The sequence below is a fragment of the Microtus oregoni genome, unplaced genomic scaffold, assembly GCF_018167655.1.
Source record: "Microtus oregoni isolate MIOR12 unplaced genomic scaffold, Mior012 000037F_ref0000500, whole genome shotgun sequence".
NCBI lineage: Eukaryota > Metazoa > Chordata > Mammalia > Rodentia > Cricetidae > Microtus > Microtus oregoni.
In genome coordinates, this window is record NW_024543096.1 from 21,010,957 (window position 1) to 21,028,437 (window position 17,481).

Genomic DNA, 17,481 nt, shown 5'->3' on the forward strand with positions numbered 1-17,481 from the left:
CAAATATTTTCGTGAGATATAATGATTTTTAAATGTAAAAACCCATCAGACAGTTCAGCATGCAGAAAGTTCACAACTGTAAACAGCTGTACTTTGAGCCTGTGTTTTCCACAGAAAGGAAGTAACTGGGAGGTGAAATTTTGCAATAGCAAATAAAGTGGGTGTGTTTTGTTTAAAAAAAACTCAGAAAAAAATGCAGAGCTAAATAAATTTTATAAATATGAAACAGTCAGGTGCTGTGTGTGGCAAGGAAGTAGTTAAGGAATCAGGTGCAATAATTAAAAGTTTAATACCTGAACAATAGTTATCTTGTTCTAGTTTTGTCTGGAGAGTGGAAAGGTATAATACAGTTAGCTAAATACACCTACTGCGGTAATTCTAATGATGCATACAGGCATATAATGCAAGCAAGAGAGCAAGACACGACCTATCTGTGATCTCATCTAGCTGCTGGAACAGAAGGAAACGAGTGATTCAAGCGTCATTGGGAAGTTTAACTGAAATTTGTCAAAAATATAAAATATAATTATGTTCATAACTTAAGTAACCGATTCCTCACAGAAGCAAGAATATGTTTGTAGACACATTTCCATTAGGAAAACTGTGTTACAGGTTGTCAGAACGTAAGTTTTGGGATTTGCAAATCAGAGTTCAGTTCGAGCTCTGAGACTCACCTGTTGAATGGTATAGGCCTAGAGCATCCTTCTTTGGTATCCACATTTTTGCAGTTATATAAGTCCTTCCTACCATGCTTAGAAGGGCCTAGTTTAGTACTTTGTATACTTCACTCTGAAATTTGCAATAACTTTTAAGCAAATAACTCCATGTTTTCATTTCATCTAATTATGAATATTATATTCATTATCTACATGACTGTGAAGTTGTACTCACATCTGGAAGCATAAAATAAATCCATGGTCCACCCAAATTTCATTCACGAATGAGTAGTGGATTTAGGCTCCTTTGGTTTATCAGAGTTGACTTGTACAATTCTTTAATCATTAAATATGGAGAAAAGTTTGCACAGGAGATGAATTATTGGGAGCTGGAAGATTGGCAAAGCATGACCTCTTTGTAGTAGTCAGGGGCACAGATATTAGCGGCAGGGCAGGGGTCAAGTGTCTACACCTTTAGTTATCTGTGTGACACATAGCAAGGTCCTTAACGTCTCTGTGCCTTAAGATTATAATGGAACCTAGCTCCTGGGCTTATCTACAAAAGGTACGTTAATATTTATAAGGATTGAAGCAATGCCTAGGGCGTGAGGTAAAGCAACTCAGTGACGAAGAGTAAGTGCCACTCTCATGTTTGCACCATGACTCACAGTCACCTACTTTCCAGTTCCTAAAGATCCATCATCCTCTGTTGGCTTCTACAGACACTGTTTGATCACACGTGTAAACAGACCTACAAACAAGCACACACACACACACACACACACACACACACACACACACACACTTAGAGTAAATAAATAAGTAGCCACCTTCAGCATCCTGCCTATGAATGGAGGACATGCATTCATCATGGAACAAAGAAATAAATTGGTGTGACTGGCTTAAGTACCTGCTCTTTATTTACCAAGTAGAAGTTCTCACCCTATGTCTATCAGTGAAAAGTACATCCTGTGAAAGCCAAACTAAAGGAGACACAGGAGCCCTTGTGAGTTTCATACAGACATGCCTCATGACTGTGAAACACGGAAGTACATGAAAACAACAAAACAACACAGAGAATATCTGGACCCAGAGCTGCCGTGATCTGTTTAAGCTTCAGTTTCTCTATCTATCTTCAGATAGGGGGATAATATCTGACAATTCCCTGAGGATAAATACATCCAAGTTACGAAAACGTACTTTATATCATATAGCAATCACAGGTAAAATTAAACTAGTCAGCGGCATTCATCAAATGCCTCTTGAATATAGAATCCTATGAGAAAATAGAATAAGCCACCTTTACCTTTAAAAAAAGAAAAGACTGTAATTTAAATCTTGATTAGAAATCTGAGATAAATGTCAAATTTGATTCTAGAGGGGAAAGGGAAAACTGTCTCTCATATCCACTTAGACTTTTGAAACAATCTAAATGCATCCTAAAAATGTGTACTTTCATCACTAGAGACAAAGGACAACATGCATGCCACGAGACGGGTAGTTAATTCTGTCCTTACATAAGCTATCGTCAGCTCAGATAACATTTGCAATCCTCTGGCTTATTGATAGTATTTGAGATCTATCTTCCTGCTCTGTCCTCCTTGGGCCAAATGTATTTAATTTGATGACATGCAGTAACTAATATTAATTTGGAAACCAATTTAATTAGGGTGAAGAGAAAGAACATTTGTCTTGGGTTTCTGACAATATTTAATGTCACTGTTAGTAATGTTTTCATTAGTTGTAATAATTAAGTCCAATCTGCCCCTTTCCTTTTTAATGTATTGAAGTCATTGTTTTCAAGGTAATTGGCTATTTGGTAACAGTGTGTCTTGGAGATCAGCAATTGGAGGAAAGCAGGCTTGAAAACTGAGCTATCTGTGAAATTAGAAGTCCCTTATACTCATTTATACTTGCTAGAAAGAAAATGCTTATTTGTTTTCCCTGTGCCACAACACCAGAGAGAAAGCCCATACAATGGGTCTTATTTTGACTCACAGTTTCAGGGGATTCAGTCCCTTAAGGCGGAGAAGGCAAGTAGATTGCTGCTCCTCATTGTGGAAGATCAGGAAGCAGACAGTTCAGAACTGGAACCAGAATTAAACATGAGCAATAAGCTGCCCTCTATGACCCTCAGCAGCCTTGGTCTGCTAGCTACATACCACAGGCAACAGACCAGAGATTTCAAGCTCTCCCGAAATAGCAGCACCTGCTAGGAATGAAGGGTTCAAACCTATGAGTCTGTGTGTTACCTTCAACCAAAACAGGGGAACGAAAGCATAGGAACATTCATTGTTGTCATGGTGGTTAAACAAGATTTTGCCTCATCTCATATGTGGGACTAGTTATACTATATGGTTCTGTATATCAGCAGCATCACTGCTGCCCAGGGAAGTAGTCACAGGAAAAATATTAGAGAAAGGATTCAGCCTTTGCCCCGGAGAGAAGAGGGATTTGTGGTAGGACAAATTTGGCTTTTTAAAAGAATAGAGTTGGGATCAGGAAGATCATAAGTCTGAGACTAGTCAAGTCTGCTATGCAAGTTGCCAGTCTGGGCTATGTAATGAGACTGTTACTTAAAAAACAAACAAACAAACAAATAATCTTGATTGGATTGCCCCACTGATTAGTACTAGTTTTTAACAGCACTCATATATATTTTGCCTTTCAATTAAACATTTTTGACTCTAGCAGGAATGATTGATATCTGTCTCTGTCTGGGGATATTGAGCACTCAGAATACTTCCTGTTTCTTATTTATGTCAGATTTATACTATCAAACTTTAATTAAGTGAGTCTTCAGCATTCTATACTAGAAAAAGTAATTGATCCTTCTTGATAAAAGGCAAATATCACTTAAAGGGATATTTTTAATTTTAATGTTTTAGATTTATTTCTTTGAGTATTTTGCGTGTGTGTGTGTGTGTGTGTGTATGTGTAAGTGCGCGCGTGTGTGCATGCGCTTATTTTGTGTGCCTAGCACCTACAGGGTCAAAAAAGAACATCAGATACCCTGTAACTGGAGTTACAGATGGTTGTGGGTACTATGTAGATTCTGGGAACTATTCAGGTTCTTCTTATAAGTGGCCAGTGCACTTAACTGCTGAGCCATCTCTGCAGTCCTAAAGGAAATTTTTTTTTTCATTTACTACAACAGCTTCTGGGAAGAACATCTTAGAAATTCAGTTCTTCCATCCTCAAATGAGGACCTCAGAATTCACTGTGGAGCGGCTGCTGGAATGAGCATGTAATGGGAAAGAAACTCCCCTTTGTCTCCCCATGTTCATGCCTGTGCACCAGTCCGCAGCTTCTACGTGTTCTTGAGATTTTCAGCCTCTTTTAACTGTTTCCCTCATTTAGAAACTCACTAACATATCATTTCCATGCTGTAATATCCGCTCACTCTATGGGTACAGCTCAGGGACCACTTTATATACTCGCAGAGTTATTTAATGTCACTGCAGCCTAGTCTAGAGTGTGCCCAGCCCTCCCAAAGAATCCTCAGATCCCATAGTCTAGCTACCAGTGTAGCACTCTGTGCCCCCTTCTCAAGCTCAGCATTCTCCTTCGTTTTTTAAAGTGGATTTTCTCATCCTTCTTTCTGCCTTCTTTGTGCACCACTGAGGAGGCCTCTAATTGGGGCAGTCCAGAATCCTCTTCCTTTAGGGAGTTGCTTGGTTTCTTGCTGTTTCTTACTTCATTCTGTGGCTTCAGTGGGAAGGAACAGGTTGGGATCCACACATTTTCGACATGCTCCGTGCTGTGGAGCACCCAGGAAATGGCCTGTCATTGTAACTGCTGCCCTGGACCTCAGCAAGAGCTAAAAGTATCTGCCCTTCTCTCTACTGCCATTTCAGATGTGCCGGGAGAAGGCACCTACTTTCTACACGCATCTGCTGTTGCACAAATGCAAATATAAACAGTCATACCCTGGAAGACTACATGGTTTTGGAGCGATCCCTGGACAATTTTAGGTCTACAGAAAACATTTCTGACAGCTTGTGACAGATGAGAAATGACATCTGAGTGTTTTCAATTCTATAAAGGTGACCTGCAATGATTTCTAAGCAAACTAAATATATTTTTATCAGTTGGATGTGCACATTGCAGAGTTACTCATGCTTTAAAATTACCTTTAATTTATGCCACATATATCATTTCTCAAGGTCATATGTTGACAGTACCAACTCTGCCTTGACCCAGGTCACCATCGAAACTAAAGGTGATGGCCAAGAATGTCTTGTATTGTATTTTAATTGTATATACTATTTAAAATAACGGAAGATAATAGCACTCAAAATAAAGCAGTCTGAAGTGCTGTTGTACTCCTGGCTCCCAAGTCAGACAACTTGGGTTATAATCCCTGAGTCAGCCACCTTGTTCTATTCTATATTGTGTTGCTAAACATAATACCACAAACTAGTTCATTTATAATGATCCAAAAAGTAGAGGCTCATATTTCAGGGTGCTGGTATCTAGCATCAAGGTTATGGAACCCAGTAAGGTTTTTCTTGCCATATCTTAACAGGCAGACAACAAGAGGAGGAGAGAAAGGAATAGAGAGAGATAGGAAAAGGATGGGGAGGGGGTACAGGGAGACCCAGATTACCTGACCCGTTCGTATATGTTAGGCATTTTAATGAGGATAATAATTCCTCACATAGAAAGGTTGTTTTTAAAATCTTTATGTATGTGGAAGGACTTGAAGATTCATTTACAACTTAACATTCTTGTCAGTTCTTTGTTTAGCTCTAGGTAACACCCGTTTCTCAGGAGCTGCAGAAATAATTAGAAATTATCTTAAAACGAGCATACCTGTATGTGCTCTGGGCATGTGTTGTTCTGGAATCGTCAGAAACACTGCTGAGTGCACATTTTAAAATTTAGAATAGTAAGCAGCTCTTCCTCTGAGGAAAAGTGCTTAGCCTCATCTAAGAAAGAGAAAAGATGATGTGTCAACCCTCGCAGAACACAGAGGAGAGGAGAAAGAATAAAGCCCTTTTGTGCAGGCATGGCTTGTCTCCGGGATGCCACAATGAATGGAGTTTGGTTTTTAAGTAGGAGCAATTGAGAAGGCTAGCGTTGGCTTTTGGAGACCCCTTTGTTCATGGCATTGTGGCAAGATGCATGAGGAAAAGATGATTTAGTTAGTGTACGAATTGAACCAGGCAGAAAAAGCAAAGCTATACTACTTGAAGAAATGAAGAAAAGAGAATGGATTGAAGGGGTTGGTTTTCCATTTCTATGCATACTAAAATTACTGCTCTCTGTGTTATGACTTCTCAGCACATTTTACTTGTTGGGTGGAAAGGGGATAAAAGTAACGTGTGGTATAATATGGTTTGTGCAGTTGGAACAACCAACAGAGACACTGCCACATACACAGGGACCATATACTGGCTGCCTGTAACAGACTCGCTTGGTTGAGAGTTAAAACTAATGACAAATCATCCTCTCTTTGTTGTTGCTTTTTCCCAAAGTCAGCCCTGTGGCCTGTCTACCTTCTATAGTTCTTCCTTTGTGTCTCTGGCTGAAGTGACCTAAGATTAACTTAGCGCTGACTCAGAATAAGAATCTGAAGACCAAGTGCTTACCAAACAGTGCACTGTGGCCTCATCAGTTCACGTCTGGAACACTCATGGGGCCTGATCTGCAGGAGCTGCTCTGTGCAGACTTCAGTTGGCTGATGGTTATGTGGACATCCCAGCTGGTGACTATCCCTTAGTTGACCACTGCAGTTCTCCACAGTTCTTCCCTGCTCTCTTCAGTTTAGAAAGTCAAAGTGCCAAGTTCAACCCCATTGTTCGTCTGTAGGTACATGCTTCATGACTGACTGGTTTTTTTTCCGCTATTCCTGCTTTAAGAACTGTTGGCCAGTCTCCTGAATGTCTATGTCCATGGTTCTCTGGCTGTACCATGCTGCAGCTGGCTGTCACCAGTCTCTCTGCCCTCTTCTTGCTCATTCCCAACTTCTTGTATCTCTATAGGGCATGATAGGATCCTGCATTATTTTTAATGCAAATTAGATCCCATGAAATTATATTCTAAGAGAAGCTCCTGTGCTCAAGTTGGGGAGCATTTTCACTGACTGTTGTACTTCCTCTGCTAGCAGTGTGGAGCCAATCACAAATCAAAAGGCAGTCGGATTCAGATTTCTATTTCTCAGGTGGAAGACAGAGTCGCCTCTCTTAAGATCCTCTACAAACCATCAATTTTTCCCTTGCCTGTCTTGGGGTCTACCTGAGGACAACCTGCCCACTACTTCTTGGCTTGAATCCCAGATGCAGTGGTAGAGGATAGTGGTGGTGTCTGTTATTGCTTTTCTGGAATCCTCTACCCTGCATCAAGCCATCTAGTTAGCCATACAGACTTCCTGATCTTACACCTAAACCTACACTATAAGAACTTAGCATCTATAAGAAATTTTGGCATCAAAACCCATCTCCATGTAGACCTATATAGTGGAATACCATGGACACTCTGGGCTGGTTTGATTTTATTTATTTATTTAGTTAGTTAGTAAGTTGGTTAGCTAGTTAGTTGTTAGATGAATGATTGGGATGTATGTAGCTCTCTGAAGTATTCTTTGTCTGTCTATGTATCTGGTTGTTTGTGAACAACAAAGTCTCATAGCGTCCAGGCTGGCCTTGAAATCACAATGTAGCTGAGACTGCCTTTAACTCTGGATCCTTTTGCCTTCCCCACACACTTCTCAAACACTTGGGTTCTTGGCTTGTGCAGCGTGCCTGACCTTCTTAGAGTCATTCTAGTCTGTAAAAACAAACATGGTACATATCTAACTCAAAATTGATTATTTCAAAACCGACCCTTCTTTCTCTCTCCTCCCTCTCTGTCTTTCCCCTCCTCCCTCTGCCCCTCTTTTCCTTTCTCCTTCTCTCCCTCTCTCTTTTTCTGAGGCTTACTTTCTAATAGCTGTGCCTTTCTGCTCCTTTGGGCCTTTCCCTTGAGATGCTGGCTATGGTCAAGGAACAGAACACGAGGTGAAAGGGTGAAGAAAGCAAGGCTTTAAAGAAGCTACAGTTAAATGTAAAAACATTAATTAGACAGTCAAACAGCCAATCTACAAGAAGCCCAAAACCCAGTTAATATTTTTTCTTAGTAACAAACTATATTGAAAATAGCATATTTTTGATTCTAGATTATGCATTAGAATTTTAAAATACATTAACTAGTATGATATAATTTAAGGGTATGTTAAAGTATTAAATTAAACTAGTACAACAAAAACCCAAAGTAATGAATTAATTCATTAGTTCATCAAACTGGTGTTCTACTAATTGATTAAAACTTGGATTTAATGAATTCATTATTTCCATCTGTAGTAAAAAAAAATAATAATCACCATGTTATATAACCTGTGCATTTAATGTCCCTTGGATACGAATCTTCGATATTTTTATATCAGTAATAATATTTTGTGAATGACACAGCACTTTAATTATAAGTGTAAAGTTTTATTAACTGAGCATGTAAAGGTGTCTGTAGACTTTTAGATCTTCACACGGCTAAGCCGATATGTAACCTTTCCCTGGGTTGCAAGGTGTGCTCATAAAATAGGATAAGACAGACTTCCGTGATCTGCTCAAATCAGCCACATTACTCTGCATGTTGATTTGCAACCTCTGCTGTCCTCAAGGGTAGCCGATGGTAATTGCTACCAACCAGCCTGCTGAGGCTTGGTCACGGTCCCCTCATAATTTGCCTTTCAGCTTTGTGAGGTGAAACCTGTTGGTATATGAGTAATCCTGCTGGAGCACAGAGAGGCTGTCTCCTCCCTCCTCCTGGGAACACTGCAGCACGTTCTAGTACCTCATTATAAAGGGAATCTCATCTCCACCGGCACTGTGCAGAACATTGGCCTGAGTCTTTTATGGAAGCTCCATCTTCCTGGTAAAATAGTGCCATCTGTATGAACACCCACTCAGTGCCAGTCCCTCTACTGTTTAAAAAGAGAAAGGGGGAGGAAGGATAAAGGAACGGATCTTGGTGACTTCAAGGGGCTTAGAAATGTTAATATATGTAGGGTACAGTGGACGGGACAAATAGGCTTGAGAAAACTGTGCTGCAAAAAATAAATAAAAAAATAAAATCTTGAAACGCTTGTTTTTATTTCTGAAATTTATTTTGTTCATTGTTTCAAATAGAATTTGTAGGAGTGAGTGTTCGCCCAAATTATTGGAGTCTTACTGCTTCAGAACCACCACTTCGTAGTGTTATTGCAGCTCTGCTTTTCCTGCAAACCAGTTTGTGCTTACAGAACACGGTTTCAGTTTCATTTACAGAAGTCAGGCGTTCTTACATTTATTTCTTTTGCTCTTTTAAAGTTAAGTGACTCAGAATCGTTTTACCAAGATAGTAGGGAGACAGACATTTTCACAATGCCTAAGGACAAAAGATTCTAACAGAATGGCCTTGCCACACTTCACTAGATGATTTCAACAGTGTTTCCAGTTGATAATTATATGAAATACTTAAGGGAATTTTATGTGTCTTATGAGAGCTAATGGACATGTAGGAAAAGTTAAAATGGTATTATATTGTTTCTTCTATCAGAAAACTCAGACTAGCTTCAAAATATGGGTTAACGTTTTATCTAACTGTACTGAAAATAGTTCTCAAGTATATAAATTATGTTTCCTAATATACTAGCTAAATTTGCTGTGTTTTCAGTTTTTTAATGGAATAGCAAGCTGCACTATTTTCAGTTCTTGCATTTGCCTATGTTGTAAGAAACATACCAACAAAAGAAAACATTCATATTACAGAATCATTGTTTGTAGAACTTACTGAAATCCGCAAAATGTGCTTTTTTTTCACATGGTTACTTTCATAAAAAAAAATAGGTGTTTGTTGTGCTTGAGTTCAGGGGATATTATTAGCTGCTTCTGATAAACTTCTTCATCTATAGCTCTCAAAATAAACCCTTCCTCGTGGATCTTTGAAACCGATTGGATTGAGTCAAGCTTGTCTTTTCTTTGGATGTTCATTTAGTTATTAATTTGCATAATTACAAAGAAATTATCATGCTAGAAACGAGCTGGGGGAACACAAGGCCTGAGCAAAGGGAGGGGCTCTCGTTAGTTCTGTCCTTAGAACAATGCTGTTGCAGAAATGTGCTTGGAAAATTTTTCATTTCCCTAGTTTCTTCATAAATCTCAGCATTTCAGAACAGAAAGTTTGGTTCTATCTTCCGATGGACTTTTCTTGGATTTTCTTTTATCTTTCTCTCCTGAGCAATCTACCTAAAGCCAAGAACAAGTTGTCCATCTCGTTAGTAACAATGAGTACATGGGGCCCTCTTCCTCCTTATTGACAGAATAGGTTATAAAATACACCAGCCACTCAATCAATACAAACAAAAAAGAAGTTAAGTCCACTTGGCATGTCTTGCCCTGGGGTAAATATCTGTGTCCTGTAGAGATCTGAGTGCATCCTGATGTGGCGACCAAAACATATTCCTTTTCCTCAGCATATGAATTACAATATGAAATTGTAACATTTCAAAGAATTCAGAAAAAATAGTGCAGGTCTCACTGAGGCATTCTTACATTTTGACATTCTGTTTATGAATCTTTTATCAAGGGAATTATATGTTATTATTTAAAAACTATAAAAGCATCTAAGTCTTAATTTTCTTATTTAATTATCAACTAAGGTTTTTTTCCCCTCTGTAGTCTTTTTCTTTTTTTTGTCACTATTCCACAGGGATAGCTATAATGAGAAATTGTAACAACAACTCTGTATTTTAAGAAGATAGCAAATTCGTATTGGGTGCTTCATTTTTGTATTTAAGTATTAAAATATTAGTTTAGTGGGCTGCTGCTTAGTGTGCTATATTTATAGCATGCTCAGATTTTTCTGCTTGGTTTCCAGTAAGTGTTTTAGATTGTGTCACACTGTATAGCTAATTCTGGTCTCGAACACATGATTATCTTGACTTAGACATCAGGTATTTCTCATCACCCAGCTACTTTTGTAGTTTCTTTTTTTTTAATTGCATATTTTATTTCTTTTTAAACTCCTTTTACTTGTTACAATTATTTGTAATCAATGTGTTTCAATTTAGAATTTTCATGAAATTGGATATTATACAGCATATTGGGCCTTCTGTATTGAATGTTATGTTCCAACATGCTTTAAGGCTTTAGGTAGGCCTGTTTTCTTCAGCGCTTCCACAACCTCTGCCTCATAAGCTTAGTAACAAGGATTCCATGTGAGGTTGCAATTACTTATGACTTTTTACCTTATTTCTCACTTCAACGACGATGAACTGCAGGCAATAGCCAACATTTCTGTTTATCGCTCTCAGCTTTTTCATTTCTCCTTGGAGGTCACCAGTAGACATATCCACGTGGACAATGATGTCCAACCACATTTGGATTGTTCTTTATTTGAAAGAAAACCCAAGTGATCAACCTAATTTATCTTTAACTATAATTAGTATTTACAATGATATGCTTTGTTTGCACAGACAAACTAGGCTACTTACATGAAAACCAAATCTATTTTCTCCTTCATCTTTCTTGTTTGGATTTTATACAAAGATTAAAAATGTCTTTTGACCCAGCAAAAAGACTCATGGCCTTGCAGACTCAGAAGGAGAATATGTCAGGTTTGTGTAGGAGGAACTCTTAATGACATTTTTATCAGGCAAGTTGTGCTGTCAAAGTCTGCATACAGTTCTTATAAAATTATGTAAAACTTATTTAAAATAAATAAGCCTCCCTCAAATCGACTCCCTCAAAGACCTGAGTAGTTCTTTCTGCTGTGTTGTCTGATGTCAATAGTGAAAGCCACGAATCCCATTTTGGTTTTCACTACTTTCCAGTTGGTTAAGAATACTTCAGAAATCATGATTAATATTTTTTAGCAAGAGAAATGAATGATCACATATTTAAATACCCAAAGTTCCTTCAATTTTGCTTCTCAATGAAGCAGAACCTGTCAGTACTAGGAGACACTGCAAATATCACACCTTCACTAGACTTTCTGGAACCCTGGATCTGTATCTGTGAATTCTACTGCATCGATCAGGCCTCCAGCTGTGGAATGGCTGGAAAGTTAATGATGCAAGATGCAGGATCCATCACCATAAGGTATGACAACGGTACTCGTTAATGTATATAGACAATGTATACAGACTTATTCCTGCTTTTCTAGAGAGTCTTGAGATGCACGACACACTCCTATCATCTAGTGTCTCTTTACTAAACTCCTTTTTGTTTACACCATCAGTCAGATCCACTTGAAAGTGGTAGGTTTATGAGTGATAAAACCTAAATGTTTGAAAGGTTTTTTGAGACAGGATTTCTCTGTAGCTTTGGAGCCTGTCCTGGAACTAGCTCTTGTAGACCAGGCTGGTCACAAACTCACAGACATCTGCCTACCTCTGTCTCCTGAGTACTTGGATTAAAGACGTGTGCCACTACCGCCCGGCAAAATTCTTAATATTGTTTATAGTCAAGATAAAAGTCATACTACAAAGACTTATTTTTTAAAAAGGGTAGAAATCAGTCTGTAGATTTATCTGTAGATTTATACTTTTTTTTTTTTTTTTTTTTTTTTTTTACTGTGAGCTGGCTGTTCATTGTGTAGCAATTCAAGAAAAAGGAACAAGAGGCCCCTGACTAGCTGGTCACGTGGCCACCCTCTGACCATGTCTTTAGAGATTATTTCCATGTCTAAAAGATGATGTTGGCTTGGAAGCCTACAACATGTACAATTTGCCCATCTCTCTTAAAGAAACCCCTTAAACTCACTATTTCTCCACTAGAGGAAAGAGGTGCTCATGATACTTGATTTTTCTTTTGTTTCTGGGCTTGCACAAACTTAAGCAACCAAAGGTCAACGGCACCTGAGGGCACAAGCTGGCGTCAGCAGAAACTCAGAGTGAATTTAAGCTGAGGGAAAACTCATGCAGGAGGGAACTGTGCGTGTGTAAATACGACAAAGAACGGCATAAGCTTGATGCTGGAGGCACAAACGAAATGGAAACTATTAATGAAAAATAATATGTTAAACATTTGTCAACTTATTCTCAAGCCACCAAGGACCTCTGAAATTTTAACAGGGACTTAAGATAAATAGATATGCTTTCTAGAAAGACTATTATGCCTGTAAATGATTGATATAAGTGATGTTAAGGTTAGAATGGGATAGAATAAGTTGAAGGATTAAAACAGTTCAGATTCTGCGGGGTTAAATAGGTCTGAAGAGAGAGCTCTAGCTGAAGAGGCACTTACAAAGATTTAGCTAGCTTGTGCCTAAGTAAGTTAAGAGCAAGGCTTAGATTCTTCCATCTTGTTTTTTTTGTTAATTAATATAGGAAAAACTCTTGCCTCTGGCTGTCTTTTTCTTGGAATATTTTGGTTTTTTAAATTTTTAATAGATAATTTTACCATTTTTACAGTTTGGGCCACTTTCTCTTTGCTGAACTATTATTGATAACCCTATTTTCCCTTTGATTGTAAGGTGTTTCAGTTTATGTGGAACTGAAATATTATATATGCATATATCTTAACATATTTCTACATAAAATCTCTAGAGAGAATCTTTTATTTATTGTAAGTTGAATGTTTATAGTAAGCTGCTTTTTCCATTTGACAAATAAATATTGTTATTTATGTAACTAATATGCTTGATGACCCAGTTGAGAGTACATATTTGATATGCTGCTTTTATGAATCTTCAACCCTTTTAGATTCAGGCTTCATGGTTCTATAAATAAAATGCTTAAAGAAAAGGACAGTGGTGTCTCAGCAATGAGTGTTTAGAATCTAATCTGAGAATGACAACCCTATTTTCCACTTTTAAACTAAGCATCATTTATTTAAAATTACTGTTGATATCATATTTATATAGAACCAAATCCAATTTAATGAAAGAGTTAAAATTAACTGGATGACAGTCATTTCCAGGTTCTTGCAATAAGCTTAATCACACACACATTTCTATGTATTTAGTATTTTGTTTAAAGTTGAAACATATTATCTCATAAATATAAATATATTGCATATATAGAGATAAATCAAATATCTATAGAGAAGTAAGACTGATCAAGATATATAGATTATAGATAGTTAAATATGGATAATAGATAGATGACCAATAGATAAATAGTTTGAGAGATAGATAGATAGATAGATAGATAGATAGATAGATAGATAGATAGAGATAGATGATTGATAATAGATACATAGATAGACAGATAGATAATAGATAGATGCATACATAGTCCCTTGTGATATGAGAGTTTTGCTGTAGGTTCTCATAATTTTAAGCATGATTATTACTAGAACAAGTAAAATTTTGGTTCTGAGTATATTGAGTCACACAAAGAATCAGAACTTACAACTGCCATAATACTTGTTTTTCTGTAATTCTCAAAAATTTAAAATTAAACAAAGCAATTTTTATTATTAAAACTATCACAACCTTGCCTTCATGCCACAATAATTTTGCTCAATGCCTTCTAATGCTGTTTATATGTGGTGCTTGTCAGCATGTAAGATTCATCAGCCTTGTGAGTAAAAGCAAGCTCACTAAGAAGATGAACAAGAACTAGTTTTCTCATAATCGTTAGCTTGTTTTTCAAAGGTAGTTGAAAGTGTGTCTTCTTGGATTGAAGATTCTTTGCCTCTGTTTATTTCTTGTTTATGTATTTATTGCTTCTTGGTCCAGCTTGTTTTCCCTCTCATGATGCTTGCTGCCTTTCACCTTACTACTGCACTGCCCACATTATCCTGTAAGCATTCTGATCACTCAAATCAAGCACCCTTTCTCTGAGTAGACTTTGTAAACTATTCATATGTTAATGTTATATACATTAATACCAACTGTGCCTGTTAACTATAGCTGGGCTGTATAATACCTAAATAACAAAGATGTAAGCATTCAGTTGAGGGAATAAAAACAACAGAGAATCAAGAATATCTAACCTTATGAAGAGCAGTCAGAAGTCCTTTAAAAGAGAAGAAAACTGAGCCATGCCTTCAAAGAACATAGTGAATATGAAAGATATTAAATCATTAACCCAACAAGTGTATGTCAGTTGCAGATTATGATTTTAGCATATGTTTTTAAAACATTTAAAAAAGAAACAGTAAAGGAAACATATTATTTTGAACATAGGCAAGTCAAGAAAAATGGCTGACTGAAACATAGGTTTATTAAACTCAGACCTGAATGGAAAGAGTGACTTGCCGTATCAATCTTGAGCCCACAGAATAACAGCCATGTTTTTATATAACATTTATGTCTGTTTGACAGAAATGCAGATAAGTTAACACACTATGGTCCCTTCTACTTTCGCTGCAAATAAGATTAGTTGTTGGTAAAATGTCTCCCCTGATGTCAAGCATGAGCTATTTCTTCACTGTGAGAGGCAGTTGGCCATGATTCTGCCAGTTTCTCTTCATTCATTTTCATTCTAGCATAGAGATGTCTAAGTTCATAATAATAGTGAGTCAGCATTAAAAGACTCGTTTTTTTCTTCTCCTGTAGCCTTAGAATGAATATGCATTTTTGTTGGTAAAAATTAGCAATGTCTTTTCCTGAAATGACAATGACAGACCGGAAAATTCAGAATGTGGACAATTTCTTTGCTAAAAAAAAAAATAGAGTTTGTGTAATTTTGTGTAATACACCTGGCTAGTATAGAAGCTGACATCAAATACATATAAGCCATGCTTATACATTAACAATGTTTTGGAATTGTGCTTAAATCTTTCAGATTTTAGAGTTCAAGTATTTATATTTTCTCTTATTCTACCTTTCATTAGCAACATGAAATGGAAAACCTGAAGCTAAGTTTTTTTTAGTGATTTGCCAAAGTCTACAATGTATCCAGGACAGGGGGAAGTTAATATTAACTCCTCATTCTTAGCTATTAGCTGATCTATCTGAGGAAAGAGCAGCGTGTTTTTCTCACTCAGCCTGGTTTCTAGGTGGATTGAATTTCAGCGACCAATTTCATGAATCATTTTGTGTGAACTTGTGTGTAGTGTTCTGACTTGAATTCTTTATGATATTTTATTTGTGTAATTCGAGTTCTGCCTGCGCATAGCAATGATATATCCTTTTCCCTAATCCTAAAATCTAGACAACAAAAATTAGGAGAGAGTCAAATTTAAAATTCAAATTATACCTACTTGCAAAATGGAAGGCAGAATAAATGATAGAAGCACGATATTGGAATATTTTAAGCAAGATTTTGTGCTAAGTTACGGCAGCTAGGGGACAGTAAAAATTGATGCACCAATGCTTGCACGTCAAACTGGTGTGGCAATTACAGTTCTACTTAGCAATGGCACATAAATGCCGAAGCTGAAATCTACAACTATAAATAAAATTGATGTGCACTTGGATTGCTTCTCTTGCTCCATCTCCTATAAGAAAATGTATTTGGAGGTGATAAGTGCTGGGTAGTTTCTTCTTGAATGTGTACATGCTAACTATAATTTTTTTTCCCCTCTGGAAAGTGATAAATATCGAGTCACATGTCAGAAATGCATTTTTTTCCTAATTTTTATCACATATATATTGCCTTTGTCTTTCATACAACAGAGAATATTGTCATTTTACTCTTTCACAATAACCATTGGTGGCATGTACCGGAAGCTGATGTTTCTCTGGGTACCAAAATGAAGGCATATTTTAGATGTCATTTGACAAACATGGGAAAATAATAGGGATATTGACTTGATAATATTTGCCCCATTCAAGAAGAACGTCCACTACTTTATGTTGGCCAGATGCTATCACGTTGAAATATGAACCAGTTATCATCAGATATTCACCTTTAAAAGGAGGAAGAAGCATTAACATTTGTAATGTGAACTAATCCAAAATGTTAAAAATCACTATGTAGGACAGATAAAGTGTGTTAGGAGGCCAGCACTGCGCTAGCATACAGGCTTCCAGTCAGAGACCTGTTCCGGTGGACATGATCACGCTGCACCTCAGCTAAGACCGTGGTGTGGGTCTGCTTCTCAGTGCCCTTTGCTCTTTCACTGTCCCGCTGGCACTAAGAACATTCCCGAAGCTCTCCCTGCTTCTCTAGAGATGAAAGCTCTGTCGCTCACCAAAAGAGCTACCATTTGTCCTCTGTGTTTTCCCCACCTGCTGTCTTTGGTGGCTCTTCTCCTTCTGTCCTGCACACAGCTTCCAGTACCATTAGGTAAGCGCTAACTAAGTAAGGCATCTCATTGCATGGAATCCTGATTCTTTGAACTTACAGGAAGCAACATGGATCACCTATTTTCCACACTCCTCCTTAAGGAATAAAGGGTTTTTTTTTCCTTCTCTTTGTTCTGCATCTCAGCATCCACAACACACCTGGCAAGTGAATTTAGATAGAATCAACGTATTAATAGAATTGTGCCATTTTATTCTTCCATTTTGATTCCTTCATGTGAACTTGTTTTTAATGGAAATTAGGTGAAACAAACATATACCTAATATCACTTGAAGTACGTAGGTCCTTAACTATGGGTGGGAAATTATTCTCTTTAGAAAAATATATTCACAGAGCTACTTTATTTTAATAAAACAATATGCCAATAAGTTTGAAAGTATAAACCCCAGATTTTCTATTATATTTTGTAGATTTTGGGGGCAACTTTTTCTTAATTCTACTTCCCAGAAAACTATAATGGAATCAGATTATCTAACATATTCTTAAACCAGAAACACCTGTTGCTTAGCTTATCAGATGTCTAGCCTTGCATGACAAGTGCCATTATGGGAATGGGAAGCCACATTGTACACCCTATATGTGTGATGTAATTTATAAGAGGTATAGTTG

At 37.3% G+C, this 17,481-nt stretch overlaps 1 protein-coding gene across 4 annotated transcripts in view; it reads left to right on the forward strand.

Moving 5' to 3' along the window:
• Window positions 1-17,481, forward strand: part of LOC121433232 (xin actin-binding repeat-containing protein 2-like) — a 74,924-nt gene that overhangs the window by 34,305 nt on the left and 23,138 nt on the right. The window lies entirely within an intron of this gene.